This window comes from Arachis hypogaea, chromosome 14 (assembly GCF_003086295.3).
Source record: "Arachis hypogaea cultivar Tifrunner chromosome 14, arahy.Tifrunner.gnm2.J5K5, whole genome shotgun sequence".
Lineage (NCBI taxonomy): Eukaryota > Viridiplantae > Streptophyta > Magnoliopsida > Fabales > Fabaceae > Arachis > Arachis hypogaea.
Window position 1 is genome coordinate 39,036,120 of NC_092049.1, and position 13,434 is coordinate 39,049,553.

General features: G+C 38.5%; 1 non-coding gene across 1 annotated transcript; it reads left to right on the top strand.

Annotated features, from left to right (window-relative positions):
• Nucleotides 1–13,021: 13,021 nt before the first annotated feature.
• On the top strand, nt 13,022–13,129 carry LOC112745662 (small nucleolar RNA R71). The gene has a single exon (XR_003173579.1). It is a non-coding gene; the product is annotated as a small nucleolar RNA R71 (small nucleolar RNA).
• The last annotated feature ends 305 nt before the right edge of the window (nt 13,130–13,434 follow it).

Sequence of the window (13,434 nt, forward strand, 5' to 3'; positions counted from 1 at the left end):
AATTTAAAGGAAATAAAATGACATCGGAAAGAAGATAAATTGCATGGAAAGAAAGTTACAGAAAATTTAAATGAAAAATAAAGACATGGAAGGAACTCTTCAAAAAAAAAAAAAAACTCTTAACTGACTCAAAAAGTCGCTGGGGATATGAATGTGTGAGTGTGAGTGTTTTCTCTGAAAAGATTCTAACCCTTTCTTCATCGATCTTTCACCAATTTATAGAAATCTTCGACCAATCAGTTTCAAATGTAACTTCCACGTGCATTAATCTTTGAGTAACCGTTCCTACTCTTTTGTACAACGTGGGTAACCGCCACTAATCAACTCCACTTGTTATTCTTCTTCGATCATGCTCTTCGATTGAATTCTACCACTTTTCCTCGATGAATCCTTTTTTCAATAAAGATTACATTCTTCGAAAGAATGTTTATCGAAACTTGACCTCGACACTGCTGACCTCTTCTTCGACACAACTAACCTCTGTCGAGTCTGCATCATCGACTTTCACATTTGCGTTAATTGATTAATAAAGAGTAGCAAACGAAGTACGTAATTGGTTCCAATTCAAAGTTAATTCTAACATGTATTTGGAAGTTTATCAAAATATTTTTTTACACTTGGCAATGATCGAAATCGACAAGCACTTGGCAATGATCGAAGTCTAAACTTGTCAAACATTGACTTATCAAAGAGTTCAATAATATCTTTGTCGAAAATAATATTTTTCGATATAACAAATGCCCCCCTAAGTATTTATTTTTTGACTAGAAGGAAGAAAATATAAATACTTAATATTATTTAATATTTTCGACGATAGTACCAGTCATTTCTTCGTTTTCATCCTCAAAATATTCCTCATCGACATAGTTGAATCATTTTATAGCAATGAAGTTTCAACTGCTTTGCTTTTTCTTTCAATCAGTTTTCATTTTTAGAAATATTTCATCATCTGCTAGAAAGACAATTTAATTTAAAGGAGAAAATTTTGTCCCTCATCGGTCGAGGTGGGAGGAACACCAGTATTAACTCGACGCAACTGTCGACCACCTTGGATATCACCAATTCGATCTCGAAAAATGGTATTTCTACCACGGCCTCGACCAAAATAACTACGTCGGGCCTGTTACTGTTGATATTTTCTCATTTTCTCAATGACCAAACTCTTGCCAATTCTTAGTCCATCCAATCCCAATAGCCTGAAATCGACAAAACAAAGGTAAATAATTATCCTGTGGACTCTAAAAAGATTGAGCCTCTGGGTGTCTAGCTTACTCTTCTTTGTCGAAATTGGCCTTCGATGGCTTGATCAATTCAAAACTGATCCCAAACAATTGTTTGATCAACTTCATATATTGTACAAATTTTTACAAATATTTTCACGTAGTGCATGATAAGATATTAGTGAAGCGTCATGTCATTCTTGAAGAGGCAAGGATAATAAAATGGATAAATATAATCCCACATTTCAACTATGCTTTCCTTTTTTTTTTTCAGTTTATGGAGATAAATTATCTTCGATATAAGAAATGTCCCCAAGTATTTGTTTTCGACATCTTAAGGCAAAGTGGCTGTTTGTCGAATTATTAGAACTTCGACATTTTGTTGAATATTTTCAGCCGTACTCTTTTTTGATAACTCATTGAATTTTTATTTGATCAACTTCATAACTGTCAAGAACGGCTTCTCGAGAACTTCTATTTTTTTTATAGACATACTTGTACATGCTTTAATAGAGTACGTAACTCCTTCCAACGGGTTTCAATATGTACAAGCAAAAATACTTATCATCATTAAATATTGTTTTCGACAAACTCATATTCAACCGTTTCTCTTTCTTTCTTTCTTTCTTCTTTTATTATTTTAACTTGTTGAACTCTCTCAGCCAAATGGGCTAGATCAGGAATATGCACATTGAGTAATTTTCGACGCAAATAAAAGCCAAGATCTTTGATGGCTATTTTGACGATCTCACTTTCAGGGATCGACACATAACATCAATTGTGAGCATTGTTGAATCGAATTATATAGTCATCTATCGATTCTCCATCATCTCGTTTTATTGCAAGAAAATCTGTCAACGAGACATTCAACTCTGCCCTATAGAATTGAGCATGAAAAGCATTTTTCAATTGTGCCTACGTCAAAATTAGGTCTCAGATTTGAAAACCAAATGAAAGCATTTTTTGCTAAAAAAGAAGGGAAAAACTTCATTCTCAGGTTTTCATTATTTGCCAAATTTCCTAATTCGACCATATAGCGAGCTATATGTTCGACTGTTGACTCTCCAGCCTCACCTACAAATTTTGTAATTATTTTTGGATTTTTTACACCCCTTGGCACTTCGTCATTTGCACTGCAGTAGGAAAAGCATAAACAAAATATGGTCTATGCATGAGACCCACGTTGATACCCATTCTGTTGAAGACATCCTCGACAATCCTCGTCACCTGGTAATGATATCCACACTATGTGTGAAGTCTATTCAAAATTTTATCAGCATTTTGATCTCGTCGAACGAGATAAGGGATATTTTCTTCCCTTTCAGCGTTGTTAAATTCATTCTCCTCATTATATCCTACGTTCTCCTGGTCTACTACCGATCTTGGGGAATAGGCTGCCCCTCATCATAATTGGACAATTCTGTCGACTTGTTTAACCAATCGATCATATTTTAACTCATTGTCAGCCAGCATAGAATTCAGAATAGTCATAAAGTAAGTCAATAGGTTGACTAAATCATGATGGCTTTCATCAATATATTGTCAAAACTCAGCCATCGATCCTAAATTTTCAACGAGAAGTCCACTTGGTAATCTCGACTAACGTCAGGATATGAAAAAGAAGCTTGGTTAGAAACCATAACTGGCGCATTTTCAAATCTAACGAAAAATGTGTAACTGCCCAGAGGAGGCATATAGCCAGGACAAATGCCAAATGGAGGTCAACTTGCAGTTACTTACAGTTGATTCTGCACTGGGGTGATTCTAGAGTGTAGATTTCGCCCACTACCACCAGTACTTGCACAACATTATCCCCAGAATTATACTCTGCATGTGAAATCAAATTTATAGAAATTTGTGTATCAGTTATTGGGGTATTATTACTTATTTTTGTATTGCCATTTGAAACTTCTTTAGATATGGTATCAATTCTATAACTTCTTAATCGCATGTACCAAATATCAACACTACATGCACAATGCAACAATTGAAAACAAAAAATTTTTGACACAATTAAATTTTAAAACTGATTTTCAACAAATCGAAAGTGGTTCGATATCTATTGCTCTGGGAGCGAAACTTACTCCTCTTTGTGAGTACCAATTGTATTTGCATCAAAATCCATGCCTTTGACAATGACGAAGAAGAAGGAACTAAGCTTTGAAAAAATTCGAAATGAACAATAAAACTTTAATGACTTGAATAAAAGAGAAATCAAATTGTAGAAAGAAAAAATATTTAGAAAAATAAAAGACAAATTAAAAGGTAAAGACTGGAAAGGGTAAAAGTTACTGAGTTTAAAGGAAATAAAATGACATTGAAAAGAAGATAAATTATATGGAAAGAAAGTTACAGGAAATTTAAATGAAAAATAAAGACATGGAAGGAACTCTTCAAAAAAAAAAGACTCTTGACTGATTCAAAAAGTTGCTGGGGGTATGAGTGAGTGTGAGTGTTTTCTCTGAAAAGATTCCAACCCTTTCTTCATCGATCTTTCACCAATTTATAGAAATCTTCGACCAATCAGTTTCAAATGTAACTTCCACGTGCATTAATCTTTGAGTAACTGTTCCTGCTCTTTTGTACAACGTGGGTAACTGCCACTAATCAACTCCACTTGTTATTCTTCTTCGATCATGCTCTTCGATTGAATTCTACCACTTTTCCTCGATGAATCCTTTTTTCAATAAAGATTACATTCTTCGAAAGTGTTTATCGAAACTTGACCTCGACACCGCTGACCTCTTCTTCGACACTGCTGACCTCTGTCGAGTCTGCATCATTGACTTTCACATTTGCATTAATCGATTAATAAAGATTAGCTAACGAAGTACGTAATTGGTTCCAATTCAAAGTTAATTCTAACATGTATTTGGAAGTTGATCAGTATATTTTTTTTACACTTGACAATGATCGAAGTCGACAAGCACTTGGCAATGATTGAAGTCTAAACTTGTCAAACATTGACTTGTCAAAGAGTTCAATAATATCTTTGTCAAAAATAATATTTTTCGATATAACAAATGCCCCCTAAGTATTTATTTTTTGACTAGAAGGAAGAAAATATAAATACTTAATATTATTCAATATTTTCGACGATAGTACCTATCATTTCTTCGTTTTCATCCTCAAAATATTCCTCATTGACATAGTTGAATCATTTTATAGGAATGAAGTTTCAACTGCTTTGCTTTTTCTTTCAATCAGTTTTCATTTTTAGAAATGTTTCATCATCTGCTAAAAAGATAATTTAATTTAAAAGAGAAAATCTTGTCCCTCATCGGTCGAGGTGGGAGGAACACCAGTATTAACTCGATGCAATTGTCGACCACCTTGGATATCACCAATTCGATCTTGAAAAATGGTATTTCTACCACGGCCTCGACCAAAATAACTACGTCGAGCCTGTTACTGTTGATATTTTCTCATTTTCTCAATGACCAAACTCTTGCCAATTCTTAGTCCATCCAACCCCAATAACCTGAAATCGAAAAAACGAAGGTAAATAATTATCCTGTGGACTCTAAAAAGATTGAGCCTTTGGGTGTCTAGCTTACTCTTCTTTGTCGAAATTGGCCTTCGAGGGTTTGATCAATTCGAAACTGATCCCAAATAATTGTTTGATCAACTTCATATATTGTATAAATTTTCACAAATATTTTCACGTAGTGCATGATAAGATATTAGTGAAGCATCATGTCATTTGAAACTTCTTTAGACATGGTATCAATTCTATCACTTCTTAATCGCATGTACCAATCAGTTTCAAATGTAACTCCCACGTGCATTGATCTTTGAGTAACCATTTTCGCTCTTTTGTGCAACGTAGGTAACTGCCACTAATCAACTCCACTTGTTATTCTTCTTCGATCATGCTCTTCGATTGAATTCTACCACTTTTCCTCAATGAATCCTTTTTTCAATAAAGATTACATTCTTCGAAAGAATGTTTATCGAAACTTGACCTCGACACTGCTGACCTCTTCTTCGACACAACTAACCTCTGTCGAGTCTGCATCATCGACTTTCACATTTGCGTTAATCGATTAATAAAGAGTAGCTAACAAAGTACATAATTGGTTCCAATTCAAAGTTAATTCTAACATGTATTTGGAAGTTGATCAAAATATTTTTTGACATTTGGCAATGCTCGAAGTCGACAAGCACTTGGCAATGATTGAAGTCTAAACCTGTCAAATATTGACTTGTCAAAGAGTTCAATAATATGTTTGTCGAAAATAATATTTTTCGATATAACAAATGCCCCCTAAGTATTTATTTTTTGACTAGAAGGAAGAAAATATACATACTTAATATTATTCAATATTTTCGACGATAGTACCAGTCATTTCTTCGTCTTCTTCCTCAAAATATTCCTCATCGACATAGTTGAATATTTTTTTGGGAATGAGGTTTCAACTGCTTTGCCTTTTCTTTCAATCAGTTTTCTTTTTTAGAAATGTTTCAACATTTGCTAGAAAGACAACCCGATTTAAAGGAGAAATTTTTTTCCCTCATCGGTCGAGGCAGAAGGAACACCAGTATTAACTAGACGCAATTGTCGACCACCTTCGATATCACCAATTCGATCTCAAAAAATGGTATTTCTACCATGGCCTCAACCAAAATATCGAGCCTGTTACTATTGATATTTTTTCATTTTCTCAATGACCAAACTCTTGCCAATTCTTAGTCCATCCAACCCCAATAGCCTGAAATCGACAAAACGAAGGTAAATAATTATCCTGTGGACTCTAAAAAGATTGAGCCTCTGCGTGTCTAACTTACTCTTCTTTGTCGAAATTGGCCTTCGATGGCTTGATCAATTCGAAACTGATCCCTGGTGTGCGAAATCGTGATCATTCCATTCCTTGGTAATGGCGCTAAAAACTCAATACGCACATTCATGATCTTATATCTGTTTCACAACTTCGTACAACTAACCAGCAAGTGCACTGGGTCGTCCAAGTAATAAACCTTACGTGAGTAAGGGTCGATCCCACGGAGATTGTCGGCTTGAAGCAAGCTATGGTCACCTTGTAAATCTCAGTCAGGCAGATTAAATTATTTTAAGAAATTATAGTGGATGAAAATAAATAAAATATAGAATAGGATAGTGGTACTTATGTAATTCATTGGTGAGAATTTCAGATAAGCGTATAGAGATGCTTTCGTTCCTCTGATCTCTGCTTTCCTACTGTCTTCATCCAATCAATCATACTCCTTTCCATGGCAAGCTTTATGTAGGGCATCACCGTTGTCAATGGCTACATCCCATCCTCCTGTGAAAATGGTCCAATGCGCTGTTACTGCATGGCTAATCATCTGTCGGTTCTCGATCATACTGGAATAGGATTTACTATCCTTTTGCGTCTGTCACTACGCCCAGCACTCGCGAGTTTGAAGCTCGTCACAACCATCCCTTTCCAGATCCTACTTGGAATACCACAGACAAGGTTTAGACTTTCCGGATCTCAGGAATGGCCATCCATGGGTTCTAACTTATACCACGAAGACACTAATAACTCGGACTCGGTCCCCTGTATTAGATATCCAAGAGATATCCATTCAATCTAAGGTAGAACGGAAGTGGTTGTCAGGCACGCGTTCATAAGTTGAGAATGATGATGACTGTCGTGATCATCACATCCATCATATTAAAGTGCGAATGAATATCTTAGAAGTGGAATAAGTTGAATTGAATAGAAGAACAGTAGTACTTTGCATTAATCCTTGAGGAACAGTAGAGCTCCACACCTTAATCTATGGTGTGTAGAAACTCTACCATTGAAAATATATAAGTGATAAGGTCCAGGCATGGCCGAATGGCCAGCCCCCAAAACGTGATCAAAGGATCAAAAGATAATCCAAAGATGTAAATACATTAGTAAAAAGTCCTATTTATACTAAACTGGTTACTAGGGTTTACAGAAATGAGTAAATGATGCAGAAATCCACTTCCGGGGCCCACTTGGTGTGTGCTTAGGTTGAGCTTGAAGTTTACACGTGGAGAGGTCATTCTTGGAGTTGAACGCCAGTTTGTAACGTGTTTCTGGCGTTGAACTCCACTTTGCAACTTGTTTCTAGCGCTGAACGCCAGACTGCAACATGGAACTGGCGTTCAACGCCAATTTGCATCGTCTAAACTCGGGCAAAGTATGGACTATTATATATTTCTGGAAAGCCTTGGATGTCTACTTTCCAACGCAATTAGAAGCGTGTAAGGCCCACATCGGTTGGGGAGGGGAACGAAGCATTCCTTATAAGGGTGTGGATACCTCTCCCTAGCATGACGCGTTTTGACGAGTGAGTGTGGGGAGTTTAGGCTATCATCCCTATCGTCAAAGGCAAAACCGTGAGGCCTTGTGTGCCAAAGCGGACAATATCGTGCTAGCCGGTGGTCTGGGCTGTTACAGATGGTATCAGAGCCAGAACCCGGATCGATGTGCCAGCGAGAGCGCTGGACTTCCTTAGGGGGGTGGATTGTAAGGCCCACATCGGTTGGGGAGGGGAACGAAGCATGCCTTATAAGGGTGTGGATACCTCTCCCTAGCATGACGCGTTTTGACGAGTGAGTGTGGGGGGTTTAGACTATCATCCCTATCGTCAAAGGCAAAACCGTGAGGCCTTGTGTGCCAAAGCGGACAATATCGTGCTAGCGGGTGGTCTGGGCTGTTACAAAGCGCGCCATTTGGAGTGCAGGGAGGTCAGAATCCAACAGCATCTGCAGTCCTTCTTCAACCTCTGAATCTGATTTTTGCTCAGGTCCCTCAATTTCAGCCAGAAAATACCTGAAATCACAGAAAAACACACAAACTCATAGTAAAGTCCAGAAATGTGATTTTTAATTAAAAACTAAAAAAATATACTAAAAACTAACTAAATCATACTGAAAACTATGTAAAAACAATGCCAAAAAGCGTATAAATTATCCGCTCATCACAACACCAAACTTAAATTGTTGCTTGTCCCCAAGCAACTAAAAATCAAATAGGATAAAAAGAAGAGAATATACTATAAATTCCAAAATATCAATGAAACATAGCTCCAATCAGATGAGCGGGACTTGTAGCTTTTTGCCTCCTGAATAGTTTTGGCATCTCACTCTATCCATTGAAGTTCAGAATGATTGGCATCTATAGGAACTCAGAGTTCAGATAGTGTTATTGATTCTCCTAGTTCAGTATGTTGATTCTTGAACACAGCTACTTTATGAGTCTTGGCCGTGGCCCTAAGCACTTTGTTTTCCAGTATTGCCACCAGATACATAAATGCCACAGACACATAACTGGGTGAACCTTTTCAGATTGTGACTCAGCTTTGCTAAAGTCCCCAATTAGAGGTGTCCAGGGTTCTTAAGCACACTCTTCTTTTGCTTTGGACCTTGACTTTAACCGCTCAGTCTCAAGTTTTCACTTGACACCTTCACGCCACAAGCACATGGTTAGGGACAGCTTGGTTCAGCCGCTTAGGCCATGATTTTATTCCTTTAGGCCCTCCTATCCACTAATGCTCAAAGCCTTAGGATCATTTTTATTTCCCTTGCCTTTTGGTTTTAAGGGCTATTGGCTTTTTTCTCTTGCCTTTTGGTTTTAAGAGCTTTTGGCTTTTTCTGCTTGCTTTTTCTCTCTTTTTTTTTTTGCTATTTTTTTTTTGCAAGCTTTGTATTCACTGCTTTTTCTTGCTTCAAGAATCATTTTTATGATTTTTCAGATTATCAAATAACATGTCTCTTTGTCATCATTCTTTCAAGAGCCAACATATTTAACATTCTTAAACATCAAATTCAAAAGACATATGCACTGTTCAAGCATTCATTCAGAAAATAAAAAGTATTGTCACCACATCAAAATAATTAAACTAGTTTCAAGGATGAATTCGAAACCATGTACTTCTTGTTCTTTTGTAATTAAAACATTTTTCATTTAAGAGAGGTGATGGATTCATAGGACATTCATAATTTTAAGGCATAAACATTTAAATACTAATGATCATGAAGACACAAACATAAAGCATAATAAACGAAAAACAGTAAAAATAAATAGACAAGGAGATTAAGGAATGAGTCCACCTTAGTGAGGGTGGCGTCTTCCTCTTCTTGAAGAACCAATGGTGCTTTTGAGCTCCTTTATGTCTCTTCCTTGTCTTTGTTGTTCCTCCCTCATAGCTCTTTGATCTTCTCTAATTTCATGGAGGATGATGGAATGCTCTTGGTGCTCCATCCTTAGTTGTCCCATGTTGGAACTTAATTCACCTAGGGAAGTGTTGATTTGTTCCCAATAGTTTTGTGGAGGAAAGTGCATCCCTTGAGGCATATCAGGGATTTCATGGTGAGGAATTTCTTCATGCTCATGTTGAGGTCCATACTCTCTTGTTTGCTCCATCCTTTTCTTAGTGATGGGCTTATCCTCTTCAATGAGGATGTCTCCCTCTATGTCAATTCCAGCTGAATTGCAGAGGTGGCAAATGAGATGAGGAAAGGCTAACTTTGCCAAATTAGAGGACTTGTCAGCCACCTTGTAGAGTTCTTGAGGTATAATCTCATGAACTTTCACTTCCTCCCCAATCATGATGCTATGGATCATGATGGCCCGGTCTATAGTAACTTCAGACCGGTTGCTAGTAGGAATGATTGAGCGTTGAATGAACTCCAACCATCCTCTAGCTACTGGTTTGAGGTCAAGCCTTCTTAGTTGAACCGGCTTACCTTTTGAGTCAATTTTCCATTGAGCTCCTTCCACACATATGTCCATGAGGACTTGGTCCAACCTTTGATCAAAGTTGACTCTTCTAGTGTAGGGGCGTGCGTTCTCTTCCATCATTGGTAGGTTGAACGCCAACCTTACATTTTCCGGACTGAAATCTAAGTATTTCCCCCGAACCATGGTGAGCCAATGCTTTGGGTTCGGGTTCACACTTTGATCATGGTTTCTAGTGACCCATGCATTTGCATAGAACTCTTGAACCATTAAGATCCCAACTTGTTGAATGGGGTTGGTGAGGACTTCCCAACCTCTTCTTTGGATCTCAAGTCGGATCTCTAGATACTCATTCTTTTTGAGTTTGAAAGGAACCTCAGGGATCACTTTCTTCTTGGCCACAACTTTATAGAAGTGGTCTTGATGGACCTTAGAGATGAATCTCTCCATCTCCCATGACTCAGAGGTGGAAGCAATTGCCTTCCCTTTCCTCTTTCTAGAGGTTTCTCTGGCCTTTGGTGCCATGAATGGTTATGGAAAAACAAAAAGCAATGCTTTTTACCACACCAAACTTAAAATGTTTGCTCGTCCTCGAGCAAAAGAAGAAAGAAAGAAGTAGAAGAAGAAGAGAAAGGGAGGAGAGGGAGAGAGAGTGGGTTTCGGCCAAGGAGTGAAGAGATGGTTGTGTTGTGTGAAAATGAAGAAGGAATGAGGGGTTTATATAGGAATGGGGAGGGGTTAGGGTTCGGCCATTTAGGGTTGGGTTTGGGAGGGAAATTATTTTGAATTTAAAGGTAGGTGGGGTTTTTGGGGAAGAGAGTTATAAAAAGGTGTGAAGAGGAGAGAAGAAGTAGGTGGGGATCCTGTGGGGTCCACAGACCTGAAGAGATCCTGTGGGATCCACAGATCCAGTGGGGCCAAGAACTTAATCATCCCTGCTCTAATTAGGCATGTAAACGCCCTCTGTAGGCAATCCTGGTGTTTAACGCCAGATTGCAGCATGTTTCTGGCGTTAAACGCCACTTCCATGCTTGCTTTGGGCGTTCAACGCCAGTCTGTAGCATGTTTCTGGCGTTGAACGCCAGTTTTCCTTTGGGGTGCATTCCTGGCGTTTAAACGCCAGAATGCTGCTTGTTTCTGGCGTTTAACGCCAGTTTCATGCTCTGTTCTGGCGTTAAACGCCAGCCAGATGCTCCTTACTGGCGTTTAAACGCCAGTAAGCCCTTCCTCCAGGGTGTTCTGTTTTCAATGCTGTTTTTCATTCTGTTTTTGATTTTTCAGTAGTTTTTGTGATTCCACATGATCATCAACCTAATAAAACATGAAATAGCAAAGAGAAAATAAAATAAAAATGATTAAATAACATTGGGTTGCCTCCCAACAAGCGCTTCTTTAATGTCAATAGCTTGACAGTGGGCTCTCATGGAGCCACACAGGTGATCAGGTCAATTTTATAGACTCTCAACACCAAACTTAGAGTTTGGATATGGGAGTTCAATACCAAACTTAGAGTTTGGCTGAGGCCTCCCAACCCCAAACTTAGAGTTTGACTGTGGGGGCTTTAGTTGACTCTGTACTGAGAGAAGCTTTTCATGCTTCCTCTCCATTGTTACAGAAAGAGATCCTTGAGTTTTAAATACAAGGTTGTCCTCATTCAGTTGAAGGACCAACTCTCCTCTGTTTACATCAATCACAGCTCTTGCTGTGGCTAGGAAGGGTCTTCCAAGGATGATAGATTCATCATCCTCCTTCCCAGTATCCAGGATTATGAAATCAACAAGGATGTAAAGGCCTTCAACCTTTACTAACACGTCCTCCACTAGTCCATAAGCCTGTTTTTTTGAGTTGTCTGCCATCTCTAATGAGATTCTTGCAGCTTGCACCTCAAAGATTCCCAGTTTCTCCATTACAGAGAGGGGCATGAGGTTTATCCCTGACCCAAGGTCACATAGAACCTTCTCAAAGGTCATGGTGCCTATGGTACAAGGTATTAAGAACTTTCCAGGATCCTGTTTCTTCTGAGGCAATGTCAGTTGATCCAGATCACTTAGTTCATTGGTGAGCAAGGGAGGTTCTCATTACCAAATAATTTGGCATTCAGCTTCATGATTGTACCAAGGTACTTGGCAACTTACTCTTCAGTAACATCTTCATCCTCTTCAGAAGAAGAATACTCATCAGAGCTCATGAATGGCATAAGGAGGTTCAATGGAATCTCTATGGTCTCTAGTTGAGCCTCAGATTCCTTTGGTTCCTCAGAGGGAAACTCCTTATTGATCACTGGACGTCCCAGGAGGTCTTCCTCACTGGGATTCATGTCCTCCTCCTCTTTTGTGGTTTCGGCCATGATGGTCATTTCAATGGCCTTGCACTCTCCTTTTGGATTTTCTTCTGTATTGCTTGGGAGAGTACTAGGAGGGATTTCAGTGATCCTTTTACTTAGCTGGCCAACTTGTACTTCCAAATTTCTAATGGAGGACCTTGTCTCATTCATGAAACTTAGAGTGGCCTTAGATAGATCAGATACTATATTTGTCAAGTTAGATAGATTCTGCTCATAACTCTCTGTCTGTTGCTGAATGGATGATAGAAAAGGCTTGCTATTAAACCTGTTTCTTCCACCATTGTTAAAGCCTTGTTGAGGCTTTTGTTGATCCTTCCATGAGAGATTTGGATGATTTCTCCATGAGGGATTATAGGTATTTCCATAGGGTTCTCCCATGTAATTCACCTCTGCTATTGCAGGATTCTCAGGATCATAAGCTTCTTCTTCAGAAGATGCCTCTTGAGTACTGTTGGATGCAGCTTGCATTCCATTCAGACTCTGAGAAATCATATTGACTTGCTGAGTCAATATTTTGTTCTGAGCCATTATGGCATTCAGAGTATCAATTTCAAGAACTCCCTTCTTCTGAAGCGTCCCATTACTCACAGGATTCCTCTCAGAAGTGTACATGAACTGGTTATTAGCAACCATGTCAATGAGTTCTTGAGCTTCTGCAGGTGTTTTCTTTAGGTGAATGGATCCACCTGCAGAAGTATCCAACGACATCTTAGCTAATTCAGACCATCATAGAATATATCCAGGATGGTCCATTCTGAAAGCATGTCAGAAGGACACTTTTTGGTCAGTTGCTTATATCTCTCCCAAGCTTCATAGAGGGATTCACCTTCTTTCTGTCTGAAGGTTTGAACATCCACTCTAAGCTTACTAAGCTTTTGAGGAGGAAAGAACTTGGCTAAGAAAGCCGTGACCAGCTTATCCCAAGAGTTCAGGCTATCTTTGGGTTGAGAATCCAACCATACTCTAGCTCTGTCTCTTACAGCAAACAGGAAAATCATAAGCCTATAGACCTCGGGATCAACCCCATTGGTCTTAACAGTATAACAGATCTGCAAGAATTTAGTTAAGAACTGAAAATGATCTGCAGATGGAAGTCCATGAAACTTGCAGTTCTGCTGCATCAGAGAAACTAATTGAGGTTTCAGCTCAAAGTTGTTTGCTCCAATGGCAG